Below are 25,269 nucleotides of genomic sequence, written 5' to 3'. Positions count from 1 at the left end.
TCTTTAGGTCATACCTTCCTTTTTGTAGCATGTCTTTGTAGCCGAGTAGCTTTATCAGCCTGTGTCCTGGATTTTGGAGGACCAACAGGCTTCTTTCATCTCATAATCTCTCTGTCCCTTTCAGTCCAAGCTGGGAGTGTTTCCGCTGGTATAAAATTCTCAGGAACCTGGGTCTTCCATGTAAGTCATGGTGATTCACTCCATTAGACAAGAGGATCCTCCAAGAGGATCCACCTCAGATGGGTGGAATCCTTTGTACTTAGACTTTGACTTGGACAGGTTGAAAATGTGTCTCAGACCAGACAGCTGGCACTATGGTAGAGCATCTAGCCCAATGCTTAGAATCCAATAGGAGCCTAATAAATACTCATTGTAGGTAGATATGACTGAAATTTGTATTGCTGGCAAAGAGAAGATTGAAATATAAACACTATGAACACAAAGACAAATACAAAGAGATAAAAGCAATTAGAATATGATAACTATAGAAGACAAAGATGTTCCAGCATAAGAATAAATGGTATCCCTGAATTAGACAGTCTGATACATGGATTAGTAAAAATATCCTAAGATATTAGATGGGGAAATTTTCCTGAATTGGAGGATAAACTGAGTCTGCAGATCAAAAGTTCATACCATATGCCAAGAAAAATGCATACCAAACAATCAAAATGAGATACACTCTGGTTAAGTTATTGAAACTCACAAATTAAAATCTCTAGGGATCCAGGAAGAAGAAGAAAATCACCTACAAGGGGAAAAGTTAGATACTAAAAAATATTTTTTTAAAAAAAAGAGAATAAATGTAAGAAAAAAAATCTCAACATGAAATAACTCAGGTAATATTGTTTTTTGATCCCTGCTTTAAAAATATCTGATGAAATTCAGGTATCTGAAAAATAAATCAAAATAAAGAACACAGAAATGGAAAAGCCATAACAAAAACACTATTGTTGAACTTTGCTCCATTTAAGTATATAGTTAAGACAAATATTTAGGGTATTTTGGGTTGCAAAATGGATATAAATGCTATGAACTCTGCCTAACAAAAAAAAAAATAATGTCACAAAATCGGGGGGTGGGAAGTGAGAACTTTGAAGACATTTTCATAGTAAAGCAATGACTGATACTGCCTAAAATTTTAAATGTAATTACAAAGAAAATAAAGACCCAAACTTCTAAGTGTTAAGAATGGCACACCAGACCCACCTTTAGAAAGTTCACGATATACCTGAAGGTTTTAAAGGAGCTGAGTAGCCACAGTAAACAAACAGAACAGAGTTTCTCAAATTAACCACAGAATACTTTTTCATGTGATGTTCCAGAGAACATACTTCCAAGAATGCAGCTCTAGTCACAAGCAGAAGATGAGATCCAGCAGGAATTATGCAGAGAAGTGGGGCTGTGTGATCTAAGATAAAAGAGGAATGGAGCAACCATAGTCTTCAAGTCTGTGACGGATTATTGTTAATAAGATAGTCTGAATGGTCTCTATATATACTAATAAAACAAGAAGAAATAGACTACACTATCCAATCAAGTATATATTGAACGTTAATCATGTACTCAGAACAATGTGAGCACCACGGGAGGTGAAGAAGTAGGGGAAAAGATTCACAGTTAAACCATTCTCACCGGGAAATAAAACAAGCCTCGAGAAACACTGTAAAACCACATAAAGTGGTGTCATTAAACTCCCTGTTTCTTGTGAAAACATAATGTGATAAAGATCATGGGGGTGGGGTGGGGGAAGGGAGAGCAGTGGGAGGGGTGATATCAGGGGAGTTTTGTGGAGGGGAGGGACCTGAATCGGGCTTTTGAGTGAGAACATGGGCACCCAATGGGAGGGGAGCAGGTGGAGGGCATTCAGGGTAAGAAGAGCAAGAGGTAGGTCTTGAGAATGAATAAGGCCCTTCCTTGTGCAGGGCATCCTGACTAATAAGACAAAGATAAAGCCAGAAATATTTGGGCTGAATAGCAGGGAAACTGGATTTAAATTCTTTAACAGCAAGGACCGCATCTTACTCACCATCTCGTCTCTAATATTCAGTGAGGTCCCTGCCGCTGAAACAGCACCCAATAAATACAGGTGGGATGATTGGAGCTTTCTTAAACCTAGGGCTTGCTGGCTTTTAAACTATTAACAAGGAAGTTGTAAGAGCCATCAGTCAGTATGTCTTGAGTGTCTACAATGTGCTGGGCTCTCTGATAGGTATGAGAAAACAGTGGAGGCAGGTAAGGATCCCACCTGCAGGGGACCTTATTAAAGTGGAGATGTTTGCCTGGAAAACTTGATGTGTCCACTGACACAGGTGAGTTAAACACAGCTTTGACTGATGTCGGAGGGGTGAATTACATCCTCTTCCACCCGTGAGAGTCTACAGCCAACCCTGGATGGTATGAATGTTCTGTGCACTTAGCAAAATGCCTAAAGAAATGCTATCATAACTTGGTCAGGTGAGGGACAGACCCACCCTGACCCTGGAGGAGACCTATGAGCATCCATCCTATCGATGACAACATCCCAAGTCAGGTTGGGCGGGTCCGCCTGACAGCAGATAGCTCTGCGTGCATCGCGGAATCCAGTGAAGGCGCACCCAGAATGATCCATATGTTAAGCACCGTGATGGGCTGGCGCCCTGCTGGTGACCCTCGTGATTTGTGGGGGACTGTGGACAACACTAGCCCCCATGGATTGGTTTCTGAAAAGTTTTGTTTTTGTTTTAAAATAAATGTTAAGACCAGAATCAGTGAAGATATGTCTTAAGGGGGGAGGAGTCAGAGGGAGGTACTTAGGGTACTTAGATAAGCACTCAGGGGCTTTCAGAATATTCCAGTCCTCTCTGCAGGAGTTTCAAAGTTGAACCTTGTGCTGATTTACGTCCTATAAAAGGATTCAATGTACTTTGAACTCACAGAGCCAAATTTCATCATAATTTTCCCCCTAGATTAACATTCAATTGAATATGATGATGGAGAAGATATCCTTCAAAGTTTTATCAGTTGCCTCATCTTTCTCCTCCCACCTCCCTCCTGCCCCTTGTCTCCTCCCTTCTCGACTTAAAAGTTGGAGGATCTGAGTACATTAGAAAACGTTAGTTAGTGACATGTTTCCTTTACATGTGTCTTGAGTCAATAAGCATTGGATCATGGTAAAATAAAATACTTGGAAGGAAAACAAGCCCAGTTCTGTGTCTTCATGTTATTTAATTGTTTAAATTCCTTTTCCAAATCTACCATATCTATATATCATATCTGCGTACATAACACCATGCTAAACACGCAATGCCATAAATCAAATCAATTGTTGATTTCAGTTCATTGCTTTCTGTTCTTTTCATACAGATGATAAATCAGCTCTTGAATATTTGCCCAAGAATTATCCACCTTGTGAATCATCTTATTTTCAAGAACCACTTCCTCTACTCATTTGGCATTAGCAAACACTGTGTAAGGAAGTTAGTGTTGGAGAATCTTTAGAAATAACTGAATTAAGGTTGGTGCTAAAATCCAGACTGAGAATCCAGCAATTCCACTTCTAAGAATATATCCAAAGGAAACAAAAACACTATGTTGAACAGATATCTGCACCCATGGATGAACCTTGAAGGCATTATGCTAAGTAAAATAAGTCAGACAGAGAAAGACAAATACTGTATGATCTCTCTTATATGTGGAATCTAAAAAAAACCCCCAAACTCATAGAAACAAAACAGATGGGTGGTTCCCAGAGGCGGGGGCAGGGGGTGGGTGAAATGGGTGTAGGTGGTGAAGAGGTACAGACTTCTAGGTATAAGATAAATTCCAAGGCTGCAATGTACAGCATGGTGACTACAGTTAACGTACTGTATTGTATATTTGAAAGTTAAGTGAGTAAATCTTAAAAGCTCTCATCACAAGAAAAAAATTTGTATTTATACAAGATGATGTATGTTAACTTACTTTGGTAATCATTTTGCAATATATATATATATATATATATCAAATCACTATGTTGTACACTTTAAAGTAATACAACGTTATATGTCATTTATGTCTTTTTTTTTAGTGATTCAGTTATATATCTATATATATACATTCCTTTTTTTTCAATTCTTTTCCATTATAGGTTATTACAAGATATTGAGTATAGCTCCCTGCGGTATACAGTAAATCCTCGTTGCTTATCTATTCTATATATAGTGTTGTGTATCTGTTAATCGCATATGCCTAATTTATCCCTCCCCCCACCTTACCCTTTGGTAATCATAAGTTTGTTTTCTATGTCTATGAGTCTGTTTCTATTTTGTAAATAACTTCACTTGTACTACTTTTTAAATTCCACATATAAGTGCTATCATATAATATTTGTCTTTCTCTGTCTGCCTTACTTCACTTAGTATAATAATCTCTAGGTCCATCCATGTTGCTGCAAATGGCATTATTTCATTCTTTTTTATGGCTGAGTAATATTCCTGTGTGTGTGTGTGTGTGTGTGTGTGTGTGTGTGTGTGTGTATATGTATCACATCTTCTTTATCCATTCATCTGCTGATGGACACTTACCTTGCTTCCATGTCCTGGCTGTTGTGAATAGAGCTGCTGTGAACTAAAACAACAACAGCAACAACAAAAGCAAGACCTTGCATGTAAGATCACAACACTTGCAGCCTACACAAATTTACTACCAGGAAATTTCTTAGAGAGTCCCAGTATTAAAATAAATGAGATTAACATTTTTACAAGTTGCTTAGATCAAATGTCACTCACCTAAAGCCATTGTGACCAAACACCTATTTCCAAGGTGTCATTCCTTCGAATCTGGCATCAACAGATTGTAAGCTGGTCCTATGAAGTAGTTGGGTGGTATGCAGTGTTTTCATAACAAGTTCTAAACTACTGACAGAATGCATGTCAATGTGGAAATACTCTTTTGAAAAAAGAAGTATTTTTCTTCTACAGTGATAGAAACAAGGTTGTTTCCTCCAGCAACTGGTAAGATGTTCAGTACAAAAGGTTGAGAACCATTGCCCTGATGGCCACCCAGAGAATATTGTAATCTATCCAAAGGATCAGTTCTCAGGAGTTTCTGCATTTCGGAAATAGGGCACAATACTGCGGCGAGTGGCAGCTTAATGCAGAGCAAATTTTGATGTGACAAATTCCTTTGAAAATGTGAGTCCATGATGGAAATATGTAAACCCTGAGACCTCAGGAGACTTCAGAGATCAATGAGGGGGAAAAGGACACAGCAAAAGAAGGTACAAGTTTCCCCTCCTTAATATGGACTTTTGTTCTGTTTTGATTTTGTATCCAAACAGTATTCTTTACTCGAGAGCAGATGTTCAGGAGGAACTGGAAATAGTAAGTTCAATCAAGGGTGCCATTTGCTTTGTGTTCAACACACATAGTCAAAACAAAAACAAAAAAAGAGGCCTCCAGAGAGTCTTCCTTGTATGACTGCTCTCTCTTTCCAGGTGACATGAAACGAACACAGCCGTCCACACCAGCTGAGCCCTGCATCCTGAGGAAGGCGGTTCCGCCTTACGTGGGCGGGAGCGTCCAGTCTCCCACAGAGGGAAGGGGGGGGGGAGGTTTGTGCTGCATCTTCAGACGCTGTTTTCACAAAATGTGAGGACTGCTTTATATGAACTCCTCTTCTTAGTAAACTCAGTTCCAACAGGAATCCATCAAGCTTCACTCTTCTTTTTAAAAAGAATCCTGGGGCTTCCCTGGTGGCGCATTGGTTTAGAATCTGCTTGCTAATGCAGGGGACACGGGTTTGAGCCCTGGGCTGGGAAGATCCCACATGCCGCGGAGCAACTGGGCCCGTGCGCCACAACTACTGAGCCTGCGCGTCTGGAGCCTGTGCTCCGCAACAAGAGAGGCCGCGATAGTGAAGAGGCCCGCGCACCGCGATGAAGAGTGGTCCCCACTTACCGCAACTAGAGAAAGCCCTCGCACAGAAACGAAGACCCAACACAGCCATAAATAAATAAATAAATTTATTTTTTTAAAAAAAGAACTTAACTCACAACTCTCACATTGTGCATTTTTTTTAGTCAACTATATATATATATATAATCTTTTTCAGATCCTTTTCCATTATAGGTTATTACAAGATATTGAATCTACTTCCCTGTGCTATCCAGAAGGTCACTGTTGTTAATCTATTTTATATATAGTAGTGTGTATATGTTAATCCCAAACTCTGAATTTATCCCCTCCCCCTTTTCCCCTTTGGTAACAGTAAGTTTTCTTTCTATGTCTGTGAGCCTATTTGAATCACCTTTTGAGGATATAGCCCTCCTTCAGAAGATTGGTATGAATAATCTATGAACACAAACTATATGATGACACACCTGGAGGGTTCAGAAGAGAAACTCAGAGTAGCCAAGATGGTTTCTTCTGAAAAGCACTAAAAAAGTACCTAAAAAGCTTCCTTGTGTTGGAAGTCCAAATGAGAACCATGGTCCACCTCATCTCAGGCAAAGCATCTCAGCTCTCTAACCCTCAGTCTCCTTATGATAAAATCCTTTCCCAGAGAAAATTGTATTAGGTCCTTAATAAATCAGAAACTGTGGAGGGTCTGAGATTTTACCCCACTTGCAAGCTAACAAGTTAGCCTACCACATCACAGGTTTATGTTTATACCAACAGAAGACACAAGACCTCTGTATCTCTGGGTCAGAGACAAAGACCATTTCTTACAGCAGAAGCAGCAGCCAGAGCAATATCTCGCTTTGGTTCGCCAGCGTGACAAGGACCGGATGATAGCTGCACATGCAGTGGGGTATATCAGAGGAGAGGAACTCCGACGTTAGGAAAATCTGATTTTATATAGGGCTGCTGGTAACCTGCCCATCCTCCCCTCTAAAGAGAGAGATTACTTATTACTTTGGAATGTAAGCTAAGCTCCTCCAGGGAGCAAAAGAAAAGAGCGTTATCTTTATTACCCTGGGATGTCTCCAGAGAAAAAGAGAGACATCTCTAAGCTTTGCTATCCTGGAATGTCTCCCTCCTCATGCAAACAATGGCTATAAATGCCTTTGCTCAGAGGACCTCAAACATGTAGCATGTAGGAGCACGAGGAATCCATAGATAAATGTCCCCCAGCAATCACTCGCTTGCTTACAACCCTCCACGGATTTCCTCTGTAACTAGAATAATATCCAACCGTGCCTTGTCATAACCTAGGAGGGCGACTTGATCTGGTCCCTTCCTATCCAGTCTCATCTCATTCATCTCCACTGGTCTCGTTTGTGTCTCTTGGACATATCAAGTTGATTTTCTTTCTCTCTTTTTCTTTAAATTTTTATTGGGTTATAGTTGATTTACAATGTTGTGTTAGTTTCAGGTGTACAACAAAGTGAATTTGTTATACAAATACATATATCCACTCTTTTTTAGATTCTTTTCCCATATAGGCCATTACAGAGTACTGAGTAGCCTATCAAGTTGATTTTCACCTTGAAGTTCTTGAACTTGCCACTCCCTCTGTCTGGAACCCTGGGATTCCCTGGGATCTTCCTGTGACTGATTTCTGATCTCCATCAAGGACACAGCTCAATTGTGACCTCCTCAGAGAAGCCTTTCCTCTCCCCAACACCAGTCGCTCTCTGTCACATCACCATCTCATTGTCTTCATAGCCTTTATCATTATCTACTGTTTCGTTCTCTGTTTACTGTCCGTCTGCCCTGCAAGAATGTTAGGTCCTATCAGGGTAGAGAACTTTGTACTCAGTTCTTAACCTAGTAGCTAGAATAGTATCTGGCTTATTTCCGTAAATATTTGTTGAATGAAGGTTGAATCTGTAGAATGGAGATAATCATAGTTATTCCATAGAAGTTTAGATAATTTATTGAATGTGAACATGCTTTGTAAACTGTAGATAAATATAAGGGAAATGTACTAATATTGGCTCCAATCATGTAGGGATTGAGGGCAGGGTATGATATAAGAGTTAGCCCTACACTGTACTCTAAATAGTCATTAGTCTACCCTAGAACATAACATCCTCTGGCAGAGGACATATATCAAATTCAAATCAATTCAAAAACCAGTAAGGATTTGGTGCTCGTTTGTATATGCATTTTACTTTTGATTTATTTGTGAAAAACTAGGAATGGATAAATGAATTTGATGCAGCCATATTTTAAAAATTTCTTTAGAACTTTACCCAGTAGGGGACTAGACACTCAGTAAATGTAAATTAAAATGAATTGAATTAATAATCCAATATGTAAATAAAGATTATTTTCTTCATTCAACAAATATTTATTGAGAATTTTCTGTTAACAGGATGCTGTATTAGGCTTTGGGGATCCACCAATGAAAGTGAGTTTCTGTTTTCAAGGAGCTATTTATTATCAGATAGAGATGGATGAATGAAATTGCCAAATCTAAGGTAATATCACTATCTAGTACCATTGACTGAAGCAGAAAATTCATATTCTTTTTCTGATTTGGCTCATGACTTATCCTCTCAATGGTTCTGTTTCCCCGTATGTAAAATGGGTAGCCCTTGACGGGCTGCGTGTGTTGAAGGGTGAGAACATGCTGATGCAGACTGTCTTAATGTCCTTCTTCCAGATCCTCTTCCTTTATGAGGATAAAGGCTTCCTTCTCAGCTGTCAAGAGCTTCCATCAATGGGGAGAATAGGACCTGCCATATTTCTCAGTGCTAAGATCAAATGAGACTATATGCAAAACAAATTGTTTTATAAACCCTAAACTTCCATAAAAATGTAAATCATGGGAATTCCCTGGTGGTCCAGTGGTTGAGACTCGGCACTCTCACTGCCGGGGCCACAGGTTTGATCCCTGGTTGGGTAACTAAGATCCAGCAAGCAGGGCGGTGCGGCGAAAAAAAATTTTTTTTAAGTAAAAAATACACAAAAAACACAGTCCCAACATATATAAAATTATATTTATTTAAAAAAATGTAAATCATTGTTATCCACCAGCTCCTCATCACCCGGTAATCACTGAGTACCTGTTAAGTGTGGGACACTGTGCTGGGCCCTGGAGCCGCAGTAAGAAGGTCTTTTAGTAGAGTGTCAGAGACAACTTGGAAATGAGGATGGGGATCAGATTGCAGCGTGCATTGAAGTCTGAACAAGGGAATTCAGACTGATCCAGTAAGGAAATGGGAGTCATGAAAGATTTACCAGGCACAGAAGAGTGATGTGGGCAGACCATGGTGGCAGTTTTGCTATTTGCCAGGAGTCAGTGGGAGGGCCCGCATGCAGCTTGCCTGTGGTCCTGGTGGGAGGTGGTTAGAATCCAAAGCAGGGAAGTAATAGTGAGAATGAGGAAGAGGGATGGATATAAGCATTACTAGAAAAAGAATTGGATGCCAACTCATCGCTTGTAATATACTACTAGTTACATGCGTGGGATCTTGGAATTGGCTTGCCTGAGTTCAAATCTTGGCTCCACCACTTACTAAGGTTGTGCATGTGAGCAATTAACTCAATCTTTCAGTTTCCTCATCTATAAAATGGGGATAATATTAATATAGGGTTGGCCAAAAAGTTCATTTGGGTTTTTCTGTAACATCTTCTAAATGAAATTTTTGGCCAACCCAATACCTACCCCATAGGGTTTAAGTACACACAAAGATCTTAGAACTGTGCCTAGAAACACATAAGCACCCAGTGAAGATTAGTAATTACCATCATTAAAGTCTTCAGAGATGGTTCACAGATTCCCATTACACTCAACTCCTCTCATGAACCTGGGAGACTTAAATGTACATTGCAGATATAATGCCCTTGCCTGGACATTTCCATACTTTCTCAGTTTAATGATCTCTTTAACTTTAATGATCTTTATCTCTATATCTATATATTTCTAGGACCACACCTGCCATCTTATTATCAAAAGTAGAACTGTTTTCATATCAGAAATCTTAAGCTGCAACATTCTACTATCTGCACAATGTAGCTCTCTCAAAAACTCATTTCTACCACACCAGTTCTTCAACCTCAAAAATCTCTAGTCTCTTTGCCCTCTATTTTCTCCCAGTTGATGAACTCCTTCCTGGTATCTCTTCTTTCTCTTCTCCATCTGGACCCCATTGTGTTCTTTTGTTTTGTTTTGTTTTTTGTTTTGTTTTGGGGTTTTTTGGGGGGCCACCTCATGCGGCATGCAGGATCCTAGTTCCTTGACCAGAGATCCAACCTGCACCCCCTACAGTGGCAGCACGGAGTCTCAACCACTGGACCGCCAGGGAAGTCCCTGGACCCCATTGTTGATAGTGTGAGCATCTCTCTCTCCTCTCTTTCCCTAGCATCCCTGTACAGAAAGTCCCCTACATACAAATCTTCAAGCTGCAAACTTTCAAAGATGCGAATGTGCGTTCACATGTTCAATCACGTAAGTTAGTTCACGTGTCTGGCGTACATTGTCACTTGCGTTCATCTACTACAAGTGGCTGTGCTTTTGTGTACTTTACTGTACAGTACTGTATAGAGTACAGTAGTATAGTATCTTTATTTCAAGCCCAGGATGTCTGGAAGCAAGTGTAAAAGCAGCGGTGTATAGCCAGTTGTGTTAGTTGGGTACCTAGGCTAACTTTGTTGGACTTATGAACAAAATTGGACTTACAAAAGCACTCTCAGAATGGAACTCCTTCATACGTAGGGGACTTACTGTAATTCTGGGGCTGGTGCCCACCAAGCCTAGATCCAGGTCATAACTCCTCTTTCTAAGGCTACACCCAGTCTGCTCGGTGCTGCTGGGGAAAAGTCACACAACTCTGAGGACGGACGCTGGTTGTGTTGCACTTGCCCTTGGTCGGCTCCCTCCCCCAACTTCTCAAAGATGGTCCTTAGCCTTCACCACTCTCCACAGGCTTCTTCACGACGACGCCCTCTTTTCTCAGCTGTTGACCTCCACTGAGGAAACAGAGATCTTCAAGGGCAATCTGTTTTAACCTCTTGCTCTCCTCGCTGCCAATTTGTCTCCAGCCATACCCATTCTTACCTATGCCAGTCTCAGAGGATGAGTCAGGAAGAGTTGTTCAAGATCAAAATCTCCTCCTGTATCCTTAATGTCTTCCCATTGCCTCCTCAAAAATCTGCTTCCATTGAACAACCTAGCCTAGCTCCTGAATTTTTTAAACCTTTCTCTATTTAGTGACTTTCCCCTTCAGCCTCCTCTAAAGAAGATTCTTTCAGACTCAGAGAAAAATAACATCTCTTTCAACTCCAGGTTCCCCTCTGGTTACTGTCAAATTTCTCTCTCTTCTCTTTCTCATGCAAACTCCTTGAAAGAGTAATCTACATTCACCGACTCTAAGTTTCGACTCCTGTTTCCCCCCAAGGCCTTGTAGTGTGACTTCTGCCATTACTCAGCCATAAGAAAGAATGAAATAATGCTTTCCCTACTCTTCTCTCTCTCTCTCTCTCTCTCCAATGAAGTTCTAACTGTCAAAGCTGATGAACATTTTTCAGATTACTTTATGGACCTCTCCTCCATTGAATACTCTTGTTCTCACTCCTTGAGACATTTCCCTCCCGTACTGTTCACAGTGATGTCTTCTTCAGTTGTTTTCATGCTCCTCTTACCATTATTTCCTGTCTTCTTCATGGGCTTTCTTTTGCTCTAGCCATCCTTTATTTATTTCTTTTTAAATATTATTTATTTATTTATTTATTTATTTATTTATTTATTTATTTATTTATTTATTTATTTTGGCTGTGCCGGGTCTTAGTTGAGGCATGCAGACTTCTTAGTTGCGGCATGTGAACTCTTAGTTGCGGCATGCATGCAGGATCTAGTTCCCCAACCAGGGATCGAGCCCGGGCCCCCTGCACTGGGAGCATGGAACCTTAGCCACTGGACCACCAGGGAAGTCCCTCTAGCCATCCTTTAGATGTTGCTGTTTCTAAGGTCTCTTCCTTAGCTGACTGCTTCTCTTATTCTACGTAATTTCCCAGAGCAGTCACAGGTGATTTTATTCTTTCTTATGGTGTTAATTACTACATATTACATGCCAATAACTCAAAAATCTACCTCTTCAGATCCTTCTCTCAAGCACCAGACTTATACACCCAACTGCCTCTGGACACCTCTACCCCATATTCCACTGACATTTGAACTCAAAGTGTCCAAAATGCAGCTCACTCTGCTTCTTTCTGAACCAGCTTATCTGCCTCCCCGCCCTGCCCCACCCTGCCCTTAGTTTGTAGCACACCTTTTATTCTGTCACACAAACTAGAAACTTGGTAGCTATCTTAGATACCACCCACAGCTTTCCTTCCCCTCATGTCCAACAATCATTTACGCTTGCCAATTTTACTCTCTAAATATTTCTCGGCTCTATTCCCTCCTCACCACTCTAGTTTGGGCTCTCACTTTCTCTTACTTCTCTTGGACCACTGTAATCATCTCTTCATTGCTTTCTCTGCCTTCAATCCTGGATCCCACAAGTCTGTTCTCTTTTCTTATTGAATCAAATCCAGGCTCTTTAATACAGCACAGAAATGTCTCCATGATCTGGCACTTGACAAATTCCCTAACTTCATTTTATTCTTTCCTGTCTCACAATTCACACTCTAGATATGATGACCTGGTTTTACTCTCTAACCTTACTCTCATTTCAGACTTCTAGTCTTTGCTTGGCCTAGGCTCACTGACCAGAAAGCCTTGAGCACACTTCTCTCCTACACACACCCTGCTTCACCTACTCAGGTTCACTTTGCTGGAAGGCAGTCCCTGATGGATCTTCAACCCCCCCTTTATTTTGGCTTTTGTCTGTGCTCCTTGTATATGTCTCAGTCACTGCACTTATATTCTTTTATGATTTTCTCTTTGCATATCTGCTTTCTCCACTGTACTCACCTCCTCTGTAAGAAACTGTGTCTGAATGATTCTTTCATCTCCAACATCTAATCTGTTATAATTATGACAGATTAGGTGCTCAAATAATATTTGTTGAAGAAAAGACAGAAAGAAAGAAGGGAGGGAGGGAGAAATGGAAGAAGAAAGGAAGAAACAAAAGGAGGAAGGATCATTTTTGTAGTGGAAAAAAAGGTCACTTTCAAATACAACTATTGATTAAACACAGTGATGATAAAATAGAGACATAAACACTTTGATTCTGTCTTGGTTAAAACTGGAAGAAATTATAGGTTAGCATCAACTGGATGTCTTGGGGGCAAAATCCTCTTATGTCAAGTACTAGCCATTAATAGACAGGTGGGCTGAACAACTTTTCATCCCTATAATCTCAGCAGTATAAAGAACAAAGAAATCAGACAGAGGGAAAATGTCTTATTTATATTTGAATGATATGGGCCATGACCATTGCTACGTTTCCTAAGAAGAAACAAGAAGTTTCCTGAAATATTCACAAGTTCTTCATGGGTTTTTCTGTCTAGGATGGTCCTAAAATTTAAGTACAAAATTTTTGGAATGTAAACTTTAATCTCAAAGCATGTAAAACAGGGAATTGTTTATTTAATCTATAGAACATGTTTGTTTCAGGGACTGGAATTTGCTCACTTAAATGGTAAATTAACTGTTAATCTGACTCATTATTATATAAATTGTGTGGAATTATTTGTTCACTAGAGAAAATTTTTCAGGTCCCTGGGTCTAGTTTTCCTCTATGCCAATTTTGCAATGCATAAAAAAAATAAGAAAGTCCTATAACTAACTTAAACCCAAACACCATGAGAAGTCTAGTATCTTTGCAAACATATTATCCCTTTAAAAATTTATTTTATTTTATTTATTTATATTTTTGGCTGCATTGGGTCTTTGTTGCTGCACGCGGGTTTTTTCTAGATGCGGTGAGCAGGGGCTACTCTTCGTTGCAGTGTGCGGGCTTTTTCGTGTGGTGGCTTCTCTTGCTGTGAAGCATGGGCTCTAGGCTCACGGGCTTCAGTAGTTGCAGCACGTGGGCTCAGTAGTTGTGGCGTGTGGGCTCAGTAGTTGCGGTGCATGGGCTCAGTAGCTGTGGCTCATGGGCTTAGTTGCTCCACGGCATGTGGGATCTTCCCGGACCAGGGCTCGAACCCATGTCCCCTGCACCGGCAGGCAGATTCTTAACTACTGCGCCACCAGGGAAGTCTCCATGTTATCCCTTTTTCCCACCACTCACTGCTATGGATTCAGGTTTCTAAAAAACATTACTGGAGGTCCAGTCTTTATAGTCTCTGCATAGAAATTTCTTTCAAAATGTTACAGACTTTGTTTATTTTTAAACTTTTTGAATGTAAAAAATAATACAAATACCTTCTACTCTGCCCTGGCTGGAATTTCCCAAACATTGGAAGCAATTTGAAGTCATTCCTCTATCATTTTTTTCCACTTCAGTAATATTTTCCCCATTCCTCTTAAGGAAAAGATTAAGATTATTTTCCATTTTATGGCTTAGCTGCTAATAACAGGGCATTTAAGAACAGATATCAGGAAAAAATTAAAGAGCTGGGGAGTAGGACACCGCCGAGAGCAGGTCCCCTTTCACTGTCTAATTACGTTATCATGGATCCAGAATGAAATTGCTTCTCTCCAAGAAGCATGGCCAGGTGATGACCCAATTATTAGGGGCACAGGGGAAGGAGACACCTGAGCGCTGGTCTCAGAAAGCTGTACGGAGCAGGACTCCGATTCTGTGGATGGTGTGGCAGGCGTGTGGCACGGCTCATCTGTGCTACAGTGACCACCTGAGACCACAGCAGGCCTGGGCCAGTGGACAGGCATCTTGCTGTGTGTTTACATCCATTAGATGAATGGCCAGTTACACGAATGATGGGCTATTCAGCTGGAACTGGCCTTAGGAAAAATTAATAACAAATAGCTGCCTTTCTAACATCTCCGCTCTTTTGTAGAAAGGAAAGACTTAGCCTCATCGTTCTCTTTTTTTTTTTTAACTTATTTATTTATTTATTTATTTATTTATTTATTTATGGCTGTGTTGGGTCTTCGTTTCTGTGTGAGGGCTTTCTCTAGTTGCGGCGAGCGGGGGCCACTCTTCATCGCGGTGCGCGGGCCTCTCACTATCGCGGCCTCTCTTGTTGCGGAGCACAGGCTCTAGACGTGCAGGCTCAGTAGTTGTGGCTCACGGGCCCAGTTGCTCCGCGGCATGTGGGATCTTCCCAGACCAGGGCTCGAGCCCGTGTCCCCTGCATTGGCAGGCAGATTCTCAACCACTGCACCACCAGGGAAGCCCCAACTTGCCAGATTTTAAGCCAAGTAGAAGACAAGCATATCTGCTGATCAGGCTGGCCAGCCTTGGAAATAAGCAGTCACCAGCACCATAGCTCCTGAAGACTCTCCCAAATGCCTGCCACCAAGCCTGGAAGATAAAGTGAAGGTGAGCCATGATGGTGGCAATAAGGAGGCAGAACCTGTGGGACTTGGTTATTGTGTGAGCCAAGGACGACTCCCAGGTTTCTAACTGGAAGGGGTGAGGTGGTGGTGGTGCCATTCACTGAAATTGGAAACAGAGGAAGAGTAGAAGGTTCGTGATGCTGGGTTCAGACTGGGATGTGTTGGGTTTGAGATGCCTGTTGATATTCAGGTGAACACAGACAATTAAATCTGGAGCTAAGGAGAGAGGTACACATTGGAAAATAGAAATGTGGATGTCACCAACTTATTGGGACACATGAGGTCAGAACTATGGATACGATTGTCCTAAGAGAGCCTGGGGAATAAGAATGGGAGCCTTGGTCTGGACACCTGAATGCTACCAATGTGTACAGAATGAATAGAGGAAGTGAAACTATGAAAAGAGATGGACTGGGAATGACCAGAGAGAGGGAAAACCAAGGGGCATTATTCTAGGAACCAAAAGAAGTGAAAATGTCAAGAGAACTTGCCCACCCATCTCAAACACTACAGACAGGTCAGTAGATGCACTCTGTGCTCCCAAACACCTGCCCAAGCCTTTATTATGTCTTAACAATGTTTGTTTACCTGTGTCTCTAATTCAGGGTCAACAAGATCTTCAAGGGCAGGGCCTGGTTGTTTGTCTCTGTATTCCCAGGATCTAAAATATGTTCAGTGACTTGGGCAACTGAGAGCAGTTTCAATGAAGGTGCAGGGGTGGAATTCTGGTTGGAATGAATGGGGGAAGAGGAATTTAAAATGTGGCTAAATCTCAATTATCCACACTGAGGGAACAGAACAGAAATGTGGGTGAAACACAGAAAAAGAGATAAGCTCAAAAGTCACACTTGACTTTGAACACAGACTCCATAGAGAGCTTATATTCTTTCAGAGATCCAGGCAATCTCTCCTCCAGTCCTAGCCCTCCTGTGATGTGGCCCTAATGTCTGCAGTTGAAACCCTCCCAGGAAGAGGAAAGAGACAGTCAACACCTCAAAGGGGATGAGTCCATGATTAAGTGAGAACTGACTAGTATGGAAGGGGCGTAGAAGAATGAAGCTTCGTGTAGGTAAAACTCTGCTGCTGTAGATAACAGATAACCATAAGGTGTATCATCCCTATTTTCATGATAAACAGAAGGTCTGAGCGTTTGCAAGCCAGTAAAACATTTTCAAGCCTTGAAGATTTTCAAGTACTTTAAGATTTTGGACTAATGTCATTCAGAGAGTGTTTCCTTTATAAAGGTATCATTACAATAATGAATGTTTTGCATTTGGGGAAGTGGTGTCATATTTAGAATGTTCAGCCAAAGGGGAAAAGATTAGTAGCTAGTTTTAATGACCTCTGGAGAACATGCGAATTTTCGTTTCTTGAGTCTTCTCTCTTTTTTTTTTTTCACCCCAAAGTCAAATGAAGGGTGGCGTAAGGAAAAATTGAAAACAGAAACAAGTGAGCTGGTTTGATCATAATAATTAAAAAAGTACTTCATGTACATATCAGTCTGTTTTTTAAAGTACTTCCACAGGCATTATTGGATTTGATGGATATTTATAAACAAACAAACAAATGCAGTTAGCTGTGATAATCCTCACGAAAGAAATGAGGAAACTGAGGATCAGATATAGCTTCATCTTCAGTAGCACCGTGTTTGTTTGTTTGTTTGTTTTGACAAAATGCCCAAACCAGCATTCTCTTCCTGGTATATAATGATCTTGCCACCTGCCTGCCCTCCCTCCCTTTCTACTTTCTTTTTCTTCCTTCATTCCTTCCTTTTTTCCTCCCTCCCTCCCACCCTCCTTTCCTTCCTTCTTTCCTTCCTTCCTTCAGAAAACCATTAATTGAATACTCTGCCATTGTGACATTGTGATATAATAAGAAGTATATATTTTGTTCTTCATCCCTGGCTCCTGAAACAGCTCCAGACTAATAAAGGTGAAAGGAGCATCTTTTGTTATTCATTAGCCGCTTTCCACCACACCCCAGTTTATGTTAATGAGGTGACTTTCGGAAAGCCCCAAAGGAAAGGGGAGGTGGGTGGAGGGCTGGATTCCAGGGCAACCAACCACCTGATTAGAGGGTTGGAATTTTCAAACCCACGTTTGGCATCAGAAGTAGTAGCAGGAGAGAGGGAAATGGAGTTTTCTTTTTAGTGGAGAACTATACAGGGCACTGAATCTCATAAATATCTTACTATAACCTGTGCTCCCAAGTTCTTCTATCTTCAAATAGACGTTCTTCTCGGAAGATGCGAGCGTTCATGGTAGTCCAGGGCATGGCCCTGTGTCCACTGACAAGCTCTTTGACCTTGGGCCAGTTGATTAAACTTTGTGTGCCTCAGTTTCCTCATGAGTAAAACAATACTTCCCTCAGAGGGTTTGTTAGGAGTTTGAAATGAGTTAGTATTTGTCAAGTGCCTACCTGGCACGCAATAAACATTAAGTGTGTGTTTAATAAATAAATGAGCTGGGTTAGCTCAACACTCCTTTGTGGGAGAAGAATTACCCTTTATTCCTATTGCTCAGCAACTTGTTCACACAATAGAACCCATCTCCGAATACATGGGAGCGAGATATTCTCTTTATTCTTTCTTTCCACCAACTAGAAGAAATTCCATAAATGAAAGTTTATGAGAACCAAATGCATATAACCAAACATCTCTCCTAAGGGCTCGGATCCAATGCCTACTTAAGGAAGAAAGTCTGACTCCTTCATAGGGAGTGCCCTTTATGCAAATCCCAGGGGGCTTTCCGTATCTGAAATGGAGAGGTTGATGATTCCAAGAGACCACTTTTTGAGATTGTTGAAGTGATTTCATCAGTTTATGCCCTTTGTGGGTGGCTGGGAAGATTTTACAATCTGCAACCAATTCTTTCCAACTGCTGGAGAAGAGGAATATTCACTCATGGTTGTTTCTACTCAGGTCCTGAGGTCACGGCATGATTTTTTTCTTTTGTCCTTACAAGGAAATCTTGAAAACTTTCTTCAGACAGGGAACCAAAAATAGTGACAAGGAGGAAGGGTTGCCAAAGATGTGTCCTTTATTCCCACCCCCCCTTTATTTCATTTATAGTAAAATCTTAAATCTATGAGAGTGGTTTTGCACGTCCCTCCCACTAGACACTGTTTATCTCGAGGGGTAATTCATGCCCCATTTACTTCATAGCTCTCAGGATCTCTTATGTTTAAACACCTACAGCAGCTACTACTCCTTTCTGTTCATTTTTACTTACCAATAATTTTTCAGAACTTTACACTCAACCTCTTTCTGTCTCTGCCAAATTTCACCAGATATCTATAATCTCTAAGAGAGGCAGCATTGGATAAATGCCAAATCAGATAAATGCTAAATGCAAATCAGAGCACCACGGGCTCTGGGGGCAGAACATGGATTCAAGTTCTGGATCCACCACTGGCTTTGAACTTGGGAAAATCATCTGTCCTATTTCCTCACTTTTTTTTTTTAATAAGATTTTTTAAAAAATATTTATTTTATTTATTATTTATTTTTGGCTCCACTGGGTCTTCATTGCTGCGCTCGGGCTTTCTCTAGTTGTAGCGAATGGGGGCTACTCTTTGTTGCGGTGTGAGGGCTTCTCATTGTGGTGGCTTCTCTTGTTGTGGAGCACCGGCTCTAGGCGCACAGGCTCAGTAGCTGTGGCATGCGGGCTCAGTAGTTGTGGCTCGCGGGCTCTAGAGTGCAGGCTCAGTAGTTGTGGCACACGGGCTCATTTGCTCCGCGGCATGTGAGATCTTCCCAGACCAGGGCTCGAACCCTGGATTCAATGTGTCCCCTGCATTGGCAGGCAGATTCTTAACCACTGCACCACCAGGGAAGCCCTTTATTTCCTCATTTAACAAATGTAGGTAACAATACGGATGGCTCCCCTTCCTTCCCCACAGAGCTATTGAGAAGGTCAAGTGAAATGATGTAGAAGCACTCAAAAGCTCTATTTAAAAATAAGTTACATTTATGCTTTATGCATTTTTGCGTCTGTACAGCCAATTGGGCACTTAGCAAATGCCACATGAAATTTAAAAATATTTGTTCCACTGCAATGTGAGTGCCTTGAGTTCAGACATATCATTGGTGCTTAATAAATGCTTATGGATGATATCATGTTCATTTAGCAGTTTACAATTTCTTTTAGTAGACATGAATTGGGCACCTCCTGAATGCCTTGCACTCTATTGAGCACCAGTGGGGAGAAAAGGTGAGTAAGACTCGGACTCAGCTGGAGGAACAGAAGTGCAAACAAATCATAGTTATTCAAGATTACATATGCTAGTAAAGAGCTTGGAGAAAGCATTAGACTAGAGGCTACTGACTTATCCTGGGAAAGTTGAAGCCAACTTCACAGAAGAAGCAGTGCTCTAGAAAAAAGGTGGGTGGGAGCCATTCACACACATTCCATCAGTGGCCCTTCACAAACTCTTGGGAAGTAGGCAGGGCAGTTACTATATCCCCACTTTACATGAAAAACTGGGAGCAGAACATGTCAGAGGTTTGCCCAGGAGCTCCTGGCTATGGAGAGAAACAAAGTGGGCACAGAACTGGCTCCTAACCCAGTTCTGTTTCTACCATGCCTCATGGCTTCCCTAAGTAACGTCCATGACCATGAGTTCAGCCCTGGAGGAGGTCAGGTGTTTCTTATTTTCTCAGTTAGACTGAGTCAAGCAACCCAATTCGTTTAATTTATTGCATTTTCTCCTTCCATTTTTCATAATTCTCTTATTTATGAGGCCAGAGTTCTGAGTGATTCCCCTTCCAGGAATCTTCCCTAAGGAAACAGTCAGAGAGGCAGACATAGATTTATGAACAAAAACTTTCCTTGCAGAGCTATTTATAATGACAGAAAATAGGAAACAACTGAAATTTCCAACAAAAACAGACTAGTGGGCAGCCCCTAAACAGCTTTCCATGTATTTTATAATGACATTTTTAAAGTGCTTACAATTAATGATATTTTAAAAAAAAGAAGACAGTATAAAGACTCATGATCCCAATTTTGTTGGGTATACCTGCCAACACATGCATAGAAAAAAAGAGAGGGGCTCTCAGCAAGATGTTTACAGTGGCCATCTTGGAACTATTTGTATTTTCAATACAGTGTGCATTTTATCATAAAAAAAACCCAATAAAAATTGTTTAATAAAATGCAAAATTCATCAAGAGGGCAATAAAACAGAGACCAAATTTCTGTATTATTCATGGTTCTCCAGAGAAATAGAAAAAATAGAATTATACATATACATTTATATACACACACATATATATATATATAGAGAGAGAGAGAGAGAGAGAGATTGAATTTAAGGAATTGGCTCATGTGATTGTGAAGGCTGGCAAGTCCAAAATTTGCAGGAAACCCAGGAAAGAGTTGACACTACAGTTCAATCCAAGGCTATCTGCTGGCAGAATTCCATCTTAATCAGAGGTCAGTCTTTTTCTATTAAGGCCGTCAACTGATTGGATGAGGCCCACCCACATGATGGAGGGTAATCTGCTTTACTCAAAGTCTACTGGTCTAAATGTCAATTTCATCTAAAAAAATACCTTCACAGAAATATCTATTGTAGAATAATATTTGACCAAATACCTGAACACTGTAGCCTAGCCAAGTTGACATATAAAAGTAACCATCACATTTCCCCAACCACTTAAGATTTCTCACCAGTTGACCCAACTGTGTGAAGACAGGCCCTGTCTCCTCTCTGTCTTCCTGTTGTTCTGTACAGGTCTGGCTCATGGTTGAGCAGCTGTTGGGATTAGTGTGTGGGTGAGTGAGGGACCGATCTGCTAAGAAGTTAGGCAACAATACTACAAAATTATCTGCTCAGAATGTCCCAAATCTACAGCCAGGGTCGCTTAAACTGGGATGAGGCCAGCCATGCCAGAGGAAGCCACATCACACTATAAGCGCAGGCTCCAGCCACCATGATGAACCCAAACCCTACTCTACCCTTGTCTGTAGACCTACGAAAAACTCGCCCTGAGTCCAGGGACTACTGAGGACATGCAGTCTCCCAGTGTTGTTGTCCTGCCAAAAGCAATGGTCAGGTGGAGGCAAGTGTTCTTCAGGACCAGAGATGTGGACCCTCTGGGGGCTGCCTGAATACAGGGTCCCCCCGGTTGGCCTCCATTGCCTCAGTGCAGGCAGTGAAGAGAAGCTCTTCACTGTGCGCTACAGCCGGACAGAGTTTCCTGCTGCCTCAGCCCCTGATGAGAGTATATAGCTTCTCCAGACACCGGAAAGTTCTCGCCTATCTTTCAATGTGGGCTTTGTCCCTTCAGGGCTTCTTGTTTTACTGATTAGGTCGACTCTTGTGTTGGGCTAGAATTTTCCCTGCAGCCATAGAGCCCCAGAGCTTCTGACCCTCTGCTGTTCCACCTCCATCTGGAGCCTCAGAAGGGCTGGACTCTGGGTGCCCAGTCAGTTCAGAACAGCCTGGATTAGTAAAGACGTTTCAATAGCTATAGTTACCAGAGTGCTAAGGCCAGGAAATTCAGGAGGCTGATAAAGTGATTTGAAAGAAGAATCAAAGAGCAAGGTTGGTTTCCGTATACTATGGATGGATAAAAATCTTCTATTTAATGAAGTGATCTTGTTCTAGTTGTACAAAAGGTATTTTTTTATTTTGAAAAATCTACTACAAGGAACAGGTTCTAAGATCTCACGTATTTCATAGGAAAATTCAGACATAAGAGTCCTTATTAATCAACTATACTTCAATAACATAAAATTTTTTAGAAGAAAGAGTCCTTATGGAGGGAAGGAGACTATACTTTCGTTTAGGGATGGGGATAGAGGTTGTGGTTGGTAGACGTCTGACCACGTCAGTGCCCCAGTCAGTGGCACGTTTGAGGTGGAGGTGAGGGGAGCAGGCATCGCCTCATGAAGGAAGGGACCTATTAGGTGGGCTGGTCCCTTTCTAAGCACAAAAGTGCTAGCATACAATCTGGATAGGAGGGTGTTAGCTCCCTGTACAGCAGGTGAGCATGCCTGGCGGGCAGGTATCCCAGAAAACCAACAGCTTGAAAAGTATGGGTCACAGCTTCTTTCTGATGTGATAACAACACACCTTGATGGGGCATTTACCAACAGCTAGGCACAGTTCCAAGTGCTTTGCATAGATAATCTCATTTAATCCTCACAATGTCCCTATGCCGTAGCTACTAAAATTCTCCCACTTTATAACTAAGGAATCTGGAGCCTAGAGAGATGGCATGATTTGATTTGCCCAGAGGGCTCAACCAATAAGTGATGGAGCTGGGAGTTCTTCCAGCAGTGTGATCCCACAACTGTCACTCTTAAACTGTATGCTACACATACACACACACTCACATACATACACATACACAGATTTCTTGGGATGCTAAAGTCAGATGCTTTTTCTTTTCCCCTTGTGCATAAAAATGACATGCACACTACTCACTTTCCTTCCTTCCCAATCCTAGCCTGAAGCAAGTTTCTGACCCCTACCCCTGTTCCACCTCACCCCAAAATTCCAGTTGCAAATCTAAGCAGCTGCTTAGATTTGTGTTCAGGTCTTGAGCTTTCCTTCTTTATGTTCCCTGCTGTGAAAGCTCTGGGCTAGGAAGTCACCACGTATTAGGATGAATGGGTGCTCTAAGCCCGTTAGGTGGCTGCCCTTGGACACGTGTTTCTCTGGTGTTGGCTGAGGGGAGCAGTGTGGAGGAGAAGCAGGTGAGCCCTGGGCTCTGGAGACCTCAACTCTGCCTCCAAACAACCAACAAGGATTCTTCTCTCTAAACTGAAGAAACTGGTCTCAGCCATCTCTAAGACACTAACAAATGGTGCCTCGATGGTCTCTTTCCAGGTGTGTAAGACTGGTCAGTCTTCCTTTTGTAGCCACCAGGCTTTCCCAGGGAGCTTGATGGTCTATCTTTGGGCAGGAATGAAACACAAAGAGGTTAATTTTAGGAAACTGGCCATCCACACACACAAAGTATTCATCGTGTCCTTTGGGGCATTAAAAAAGCAAGACCCAAACACTGACAGTGAATGCATCTTTGCCAAGTCTTGGAGGGGAGCTTCCTGATTTACAGGTTCAAGTTCATTCCTCAATCCAGAACAACTTGTTCCTCTTCCTCTCCTTTCAGGATATTTGTGGAGGCGAATTCTAGGAATACCTAGTCATTCAGTGAACATAAAAATGGTGTGAGACTAAATGACTAACCTTTTTAGATCAATAAGAGTTTCCTGAGACCTATCTTTGAGAAAGGTAAATACTTGCTGTTTATCTATTCTGTGCATTAAACAGCATTAGGAAAGCACCAAAGAACAAAAATAACTTCTGGGAGGCAGGCAGGTGCCCAGAGGCATTGAGTTGGAGCCAGGGGGCCATGTATAGTTAGGGAAACCACCCCTCACAGAGCTAGAAGATAGCCAGTTTTGGTTTGATGCACCACCCTAGCCTTTGGGATTTGCTGAACCTTCCTTAGAACGGCAGGATTAATGCTGTGATCTAATCCTCTTTCAGACTCTGCTGGGGTCATCCAAACCAAGAGAGAAAATAAATATGGTTAGTGGTTTGGCAGCAAGTAAGGTGGGTGGGGGGCTGATATTGTGTCATTCCTGACTAGCTGGTTTCTTGCGTTATGAAGCCCTCCTTCTCAAGCTAGGAACCCCCCAAAACTATACTTTCCAGCTTCACTCATACCTATAGTATAGACATGTAACCAGAGCCAACTACATTATTTGTGGGGTACAGTGAAAACGGAAAATGTGTGGTCCTTTATTAAAAAAGTAGGAGTAAAAGGTACAGTTCAAGGCACTAAAATATAATTCATTTTTCTTTAAAAATATTTTATTACTCATAAAATGTACTGTGGGGTAATAGTGATACATTAATACCTACATAAATTTATAAATTGCAAAAAAAAATTGCCCCATAATTTTAAATAATATTATAAGGAAAATACTTTATTAATGTAATATCTTGACTGATCTTAAGATTTTTCTAACTTGTTTTTCTAAAAATTCACCTATTAGATTCTCAGAATTTATGCTTTTAACAACATGATTTCAATCAATATAATCAAAATGAAGTCAGTTGCTCTTAGCAAATGTAAGATCACATATAACTTTTCATAATTTTTAATCTTGAGACGGACTTTTCTGATGCCACTGCTATTGGCGTTGTTAAGAGTATTTTATAGTCTCTGACAACACTGGGATAAATTTTTGATAAATTTTTTTGAAATACAAATTTTAGTACATCTAGAGTTGACGATTCTTGCAGAACGAATTTTCTAAAAAGGTTTAACTCCTCATACAGATCAGTTTTGTGTAAGTCTGAAATTAATTTTAAATGCAAATTTATACAATGACATTTTGATGTTTCCTCTGACAATTCCTATAACTTGTTGAGGTCATACAGGAAACCGAAAGTGGTCCCATGATTTGTGCATAATTCAAAACACACCTGTTTATACATTCTGTCACGGTATCTTCAAATACAGAGAAAAATTAATCATCAAATTATCTTCCTTGTTAATAATTGGTTCATCCAAAGCTTCATATGAAAAGAATTTTCTTTTCCATCAAATATGGCAATCTTAAAATTTTTTAACTTTCCTCTCTAACCCTGTGGCAATTTGCTTTGCAATGTTGCAGCAGTTTTAAAAACCAGATTCTAAGTTCTTTGAAGAATTCCAATGATTTCCTAATATGCTTTATTGCAATGTCTATGTGTACATAGCTTTTATTTTGAAAAAACTTAATAAGCACTAGCAGTTCCCATCCTGGCTCTCAGGCTGGAGAATCTAGATTCGATTCGATTCACTGTATAAATATTTGTATAGATGCTGCGAGAATGCACAGCCCGCCTGGTTTCCCCCCATAATCCCTGCCCTACTCCATACGGAGACCCCTCCTTCTCCCAGGGAGCGGCCACTGCCACCACAGTTGCTGCTTCTTTTAC

General features: G+C 41.1%; 1 protein-coding gene across 7 annotated transcripts in view; it reads right to left on the bottom strand.

Annotated features, from left to right (window-relative positions):
- C17H8orf89 (chromosome 17 C8orf89 homolog) overlaps positions 1-25,269 on the bottom strand; it is a 114,107-nt gene that overhangs the window by 10,591 nt on the left and 78,247 nt on the right. For 3 of the 7 annotated variants that reach the window (XM_059901646.1, XM_059901640.1, XM_059901645.1), the window contains one exon: positions 14,872-15,289. The exons of 2 other annotated variants lie outside the window; for them this stretch is intronic. The gene's annotated coding sequence lies outside the window, so the exon portion shown is untranslated. Of the gene's footprint in view, positions 1-14,871; positions 15,290-22,884; positions 23,230-25,269 lie in introns of those variants that run through there. 2 more of the 7 variants (XM_059901641.1, XM_059901643.1) reach the window with 2 other exon arrangements.

This window comes from Balaenoptera ricei, chromosome 17 (genome assembly GCF_028023285.1).
Source record: "Balaenoptera ricei isolate mBalRic1 chromosome 17, mBalRic1.hap2, whole genome shotgun sequence".
In the NCBI taxonomy this organism is placed as follows: domain Eukaryota; kingdom Metazoa; phylum Chordata; class Mammalia; order Artiodactyla; family Balaenopteridae; genus Balaenoptera; species Balaenoptera ricei.
Note: the sequence above shows the minus strand (reverse complement) of the source record. Positions and strands in the feature narration are given on the sequence as shown.